General features: G+C 33.9%; 1 non-coding gene across 1 annotated transcript; it reads right to left on the bottom strand.

Annotated features, from left to right (window-relative positions):
• Positions 1 to 466: 466 nt before the first annotated feature.
• LOC149011002 (small nucleolar RNA R71) lies at positions 467 to 573 on the bottom strand. Its single transcript, XR_016174865.1, has one exon. It is a non-coding gene; the product is annotated as a small nucleolar RNA R71 (small nucleolar RNA).
• Between the last annotated feature and the right edge of the window lie 5,990 nt (positions 574 to 6,563).

The raw sequence follows: 6,563 nt of genomic DNA, 5'->3' as shown, positions 1-6,563 counted from the left end.
TGGTTGTCCGTCCCTAAACCCTGAGTTGACTCCACTTGACTTAGAGTTAGAAGAGACTTTGGCCACCCTTAGAAGGCAAAGAACCATGGCAAACTATGAGCCTCCAATGAGGCCCTTGAGTGCGCATTTTATTCCTACGATATATACTCCGGTTTCTTGTATTCAGTTGCCTGACATAGAGGCGGCTCAATATGAGATCAAATCTAGTGTGATTCAAATGCTACCATCTTTTTATGGACTTGCCAATGAAGAGCCTTATAAGCACTTAGATGAGTTTTTAGAGGTGTCCTCCACGGTTAAAATTCAAAACCTCTCAGTTGATGCTTTAAGGTTACTTCTTTTCCCATTCTCCCTTAAAAATAAAGCTAAGCATTGGCTTCATTTTTTGGACAATGTTAAAATTTCCACTTGGGTAGAAATGCAACAGGAGTTCCTTAAAAAGTTCTTCCCCATTGGCCGTACCAATAGCATTAGGAGAGCGATAACGAGTTTCTCCCAACAAGAAGGAGAACAATTTCATGAGGCCTGGGAAAGACTAAAAGAATTACTTAGAAAGTGCCCCCACCATGCTATTCCTAAATGGCAATTGGTTCAATGCTTTTATGATGGCCTTAGAGACCGACATAGGCAAATGGTTGATTCTTCTTGTGGTGGGACTTTCATGCACAAGAATGAGAATGCAGCATGGGAACTTTTTGAGACCCTTAGTGAAAACTCCCAACACCATGCTTCAGCAGCTATGATTGAGATTCCATCCATTGGGCAACCAAAGAGGAGCGGTCTCTATGAGATAAATCCTACCATTGAGATGAGCACTAAGGTTGACTTGCTATCAAAGAAATTGGACCATCTCTTGTCATTCGGACAACAAACCCCATCTCCACTTCCTACAAGTTTCTCTCCACCTAATCAGATTGCAGCATGTGCTTTATGTTCTAGCCTATCCCATCATGTCACTGATTGCTATTTAGCTACACAATACCCTGAGTTTGTTAAGGAGCATACACAATTGGCCCAAGGAGTTTCTAAATTTGGCAACGATCCATATTCCAATACCTATAACCCAGGATGGCTAAACCACCCCAATTTTTCATGGTGAGACTCAATGCCCAATCCCTCTAATCAAATACCTTATAGGCCACTTCCATTTAATATGCACCAAAATGCCTATAGGAATGAGCAACCATCATTTTCACAACCCTCACATAATTCATCATTTGAGGATAAGGTACTAAAAGCACTCAGTGGATTAGAGCAAAACACTCAATTGTTGCATTCCCATTCTCAGTCCATTAACAAATTGGAAACTCAACTTGGTCAACTAGCTGATGCCATCAGTAGGAGGGAAGTTGGTCAGTTACCTAGTCAACCAATAGGTAACCCTAATCATCAAATTGGGTCTAGGAAAGAACAAGTCCAAGCAGTCTCGGTTGTGACACGCAGTGGGAAGGAATATTATGCACCTTCGCCTACTCCTAAGCCATTGCCCATTGATCTTGAGAGTCGAGAAGAGGTTGATTTGACCCATGAGACTGGCATTGATGCACACAAGCCTAGTAAAGAAACACCACCTGTGAGTATTCCCCATCAAATTCCTTGTAAGGGGTTGCACATTCCGATTGTAGAGGGTCCTATTCCTAAATCTTACACTCCCAAAGCCCCCTTCCCTGAAGCTCTTGAGTCATCAATTACAGATTCTAGAAAGAATGAATCATTAAGCCCAAATAGGGGTGAAGAGTGCTTTGCAATTAACTTTATTGATGAGGTAGTGGTTGATTATATTCCAAACATGCTTATTGATGATCCCCTACAACATTACTTGCCATTTGGGGAATCTAACCTAAATATTGAGGAAGTCAACACATTGTTGGACTCTTCCACTTCTTTGGAGCAGTCACCATTCACATTTAGATTTGAGCCTCCACCTCCATTGGCTGCTTCTTACTGAGTCTGGCTGAAGACTCTAAACTTAGCGCTTTATGGGAGGCAACCCATATGTTTAGATATTATTTCTTGTTTTTTTTCCTTTATTTTCTTTGTTTGTTGTTAGGTTTTTTTCGTTGCGTGCTCTATCATGAGTTCAAACATCGGGTACACTCTTTCCTCTATTTGCTTCTATTATTTTTTTGCATGCACTGAGGTCATTGCATAATTTAAGTGTGGGAGGGTGTCAACTCAAGTAAGACTTGTTGATAGTTGGTAGAGCATTGTCACAAAGATAAAAAGTGCCCAATTTTTTCTGGCTTTGGTAAGATAAATGTTTTAATTCCTTGCTTAGATACAAAATGAGAGTTTAAGTGTTTTAGAAATCCCATATGGTGTAATGAACACCCTCTTGAGAGAATAGTAATGGGTTTTACATTTTGAGACCGAGGTTGAATCGGAAAATAGGAATTCCAGGTAGTCCAAAAGGTTTGACCATCTAGTTATCTTGTATTGCCTTGTGCTTATGGTGACAAGTTGAGACCGATTTTAGACTATTTAAATGTGAAGTAAATTGAAGTATAATGTGAAGAAGAAAAAAAATGCTGAAGTTTAAAGGTTAGACCTCCTTCTTAGTAACCGGGTCTCGGTGTCACCAACATCGTGCCTCGCGTCAAAAAGTTGGGGTGTCTTTGGTCCAGTCTTGGCCTGTAGCCTAGTTGGCTTGAGTAAGTAAGTTCGAGGGGTATTCTACACCTAGTCCCTTAAAGCCATCTAGCTTGAGAGCGGCTGACCCAACACTCGTTACATAGGCCATCTAGAAAGCTTAAGAGGCAAGACATTGCACGGACTAGAACTGTGACCATTAAAGAAAGAAGTGAATTAATGTGCTTATAAAGGTGAAATGTCTAAGAAGGTCAATATTGCTTCGATCTTGAGTTCTTGGTATTTGGTACATAGTTTAGTCTTATCTGAGGGTGAACTGGTAGACTGAAGATAAGAAGAGACTTTTCGATTGAATTGTTTGCCTAGAGCTAGACTCAAGAGAGGGTGTAAGAGCTTAAGTGTGGGGGTGCCTATATTCCCTTTAATCTTTAGTGGAGTGTCTTTGTCTTGGAATCTATCTTTCTACTCTTACTACTGCCAGAATAATTAGAAGAGCACTTAAGAATTTTATGTGTATATTCTCTGCAAACACTCACGAGACACAACTCGTCCACTAGGGTAACCTAGGGGTTTAAAGGCTTGTTGCACATGCTAAGTGCAACCGTGATTCCTACGAAAGTGAGTTAGGTTATTCTTTCTTTATTTTCTGTATTAGTTTATTTTTTTTTTGTTTTGCTCGAGGACTAGCAAACACTCAAGTGTGGGGGTATTTGATAAGCATGCATTTACCATTATTTATTTGATTTAATTCCTCATACTTATTTAATTAAAGAGATCTAACTGAGTATTTTTGTGTATTTTTCAGGAATAAGGAGATTTTGGATATTAGAGATAATATGGAGTAAAGTTGGCAAATATATTAGATATTGGTGGATTTTAAATCATGACATTCAATCTTGCTGCCCAAGAAATCATGAAAAGTGAGATCTTAGCCAAATTGGAAATAGGTGGAGGTCTAAGGAACAAAATTGGTAATAAATCTGAAAATTGGGTAAACACACTACCTTCAGTATTTTGGGCATATCTCTCTCGTATGAGCTTGGATTTCGATGATTTAAGATGCTATGGAATGATATTGAAAATATTTACAACTTTCCAGTTTTGAGTTTTTCCAAATTCCGAAAAATAAAGGTCGAATATACGGGTAAAGAGAGGGGATTCATTGTGTGCAGCGGGAGACATAAAAGAGAAGCCAACCACAAAGAAGGGAAGACGGCGAATGCGGCTCTCATCTCTCTCATTGCTGAAGAAGAAGACCACATCTCTCTCTCTCTCCCCCTATGTTTCATCTTTATTTTTCTTATAAACTTTGTAATAATGAGTAGCTAGTTCCTTTTCTTTAGGATGTAGATGAACCATGTTTATTTCATTAAGTTGATTGTTCTATATCTTATAGTTGATTGTGTTTGAGTTTGGCCAAAGATGCTCTATAACTCAGCGAACTAAGCGTGCCAAGCATCCGCGAAGGACGATAGTCTTGCGAAGATAGGGCATACCTAGAAAGACCATCCCTAATTTACTTTGAAGTATAAAGTATATCGGTTAGGGAAAAGCATTGGGGATTCGAAATCCCAAAGATCTTCACATATTCATAGTTAACGTTTTTGCATTAATTAGTAGATTTAGTTTAAATTTAGTTTTGTTGAATTCAATCTTAGTGACTTAGCCTTTTAGTTCCCCATAGTTCGACCCCGTAGTTTCTGCTTGCTAGATTAGTATAGGATATTATTTTTGATTGGTTAGCGACACGATCAATAATCTAATTGTTTGTCCTTCTAAACAACTTATGATTTCTTCATTTTTATGTTTTGTGAATACTGTATCTCTTGGAAATTTAGCCGTGTTATATAATGTTCTGGGATTTAATAGGTTTAATGCATTATTCTTATAGATTTATATATTTTCATTTATATCTATTATTTCAGTTATTTTGTTTTCTTGCGGACTTTCATATGTTTTAGATGATTGTCCAATCATATTATTTCTGATGGAAAATGTTTTTAGCATTTTGCTCATCTTTTTGTTATTAAGAAAGTTGCTAATTTATTTATTTGTTGGGGTCTAGATTCTCCTATCGATTTATTAATATTTAAATTTTGCATTTTTGTAAGTATTTCATTTATATCTGTTTTCTTTGGTTATACGGAGTGTAATTGGAGAATGTCTTGTTGAAGTTGATCCATTTTTTTTAACATTCTAAGTTGTAAAATATAATTACATTATTTTGTCTCATCATGATATTATCTGCTTGTTGATGAGCTTCATATTTAGTTAATCCTTCAATTTCATATGATATGTTTTTGCTTCATTTAATATTTGTAAATAAAAAGGATTTGTGTCTTGACTCATGATGCAAATTGTGCTAATTCTTTTTGTTTATATTCTAAGATGGCTTTTAATCTATCTATTTGGTATATTTTTACTAATATTGGTGGTTGATTATCTATTCTCCAAAGTAAATTATCTGGGATATTATCAATGGGTTCATTATGATCTATTTCTGCCATTTTCCTTCTAAAATAATTTACTTCATTTTCGGTTTCTTTAATTTTATCTCTTAAGTTTTTTATTCCTCTTAAGTGTCTTAACTTATCTTGTGAACTCATGTTCCAATTAATTTTATTAAATGCTCGAATTTTTCTACTTTTTGTTCTACTCATTCTATTGTTTGCACTATTTCATCACATCTAATATTGACATCATCACATCTTTTATTTAACAATTCAAAGATTTCTTTATATTTGATATGTCGAGTTTGCTCTTGTTCGAAGAAAAATATTAATTTGTGTATGTCTTCCCTTGTTGGTAATTGTTGTAATTTTAATTGGTTTGTTACAGACATGATTTGTTCTAATTCACTTTTTATATAGTCTTGATTTTGTCTAAGTATTATTAGTTCATTTTTATAATCCTTATTTTCTTGTTCCATTTTATATAGATAAAAGTATCAGAATTATAGTTAAATTCTTGAAAGGTCGAATTAGGATTATATTCTAGTTCTCTGTTATATTCTTCAAAATAATTTATAAATTTAGTTTGAATAGCTTCAAAATATTTCATAAGTTCAGCTATATTATTCCAAATTTTTTGGTTTTTCTTTCCAATTTTCTTCATTTGTTTCCTTATTTTAGGAGGTATTATATAATTATGATCTTTAGTTTGTTCAATTAATTTATGTATTTTTGATAATTTTGTTGTATTTTATTTTTTAATTCTGTTATTTTATTACTAATATTTCGCTGATATCTTATTTATATTTTTTGTTCTAGTATTTTCCATTGTATATGTTCAGGGATTGTTAGAACCAATTTTGATTGTTCCAAAGGGATAGAATCTTTTCTTTTTATATTTTTCATATTTTTATACCATAGTAATTCATCATTAGGATTAGCAAAGAAATTTGTAATACAATATATACCTAATTTTTGTCTTTGTGATTTTGTAACAATTTTTAATTGTTCTTTTTGCTGTAATAAGGTTGGATGAGTTGTTTTTAAAGAAAATGCTAATTTATCAAATATTATTTTACGAATTTCTATGGGTAAAGTTATTCCTTGTTCTACCAAATGTTCAGAAACTTCTATATTGTTCACAATAGACTTATAATATTCTATCAGACTATCAAATACTAATGCTATTCCACTTAATGAATAACACTTATGCAAAGCAACAATATACACAGTATATAAATTTACCATGAATAGTAAAAGTGAATAGTAAAGGGGAATAGTGATCATGAATAGTAACTTTTACTAAAACACGTATGATTGAAATTTCAAAATGTCTATTTTGTGAATAGTAAAATGTCTATTATGTGAATAATAAAGTTTAAAAAGTCTATGTGAATAGTTAAGATGTCTATTATATGAATAGTAACAGTTGAATAGTAAATTATTAAAACACGTATGATCAAAAAGTCTAAATATGAATAGTGATTGTGAATAGTGAAAGAGAATAATACCTTAAGTGAATAG

The sequence above is a fragment of the Hakea prostrata genome, chromosome 7 (assembly GCF_041222555.1).
Source record: "Hakea prostrata isolate BN-2017 chromosome 7, UWA_Hpros_2, whole genome shotgun sequence".
NCBI classification, from domain to species: domain Eukaryota; kingdom Viridiplantae; phylum Streptophyta; class Magnoliopsida; order Proteales; family Proteaceae; genus Hakea; species Hakea prostrata.
This window is presented reverse-complemented; position numbering and strand designations above follow the sequence as displayed.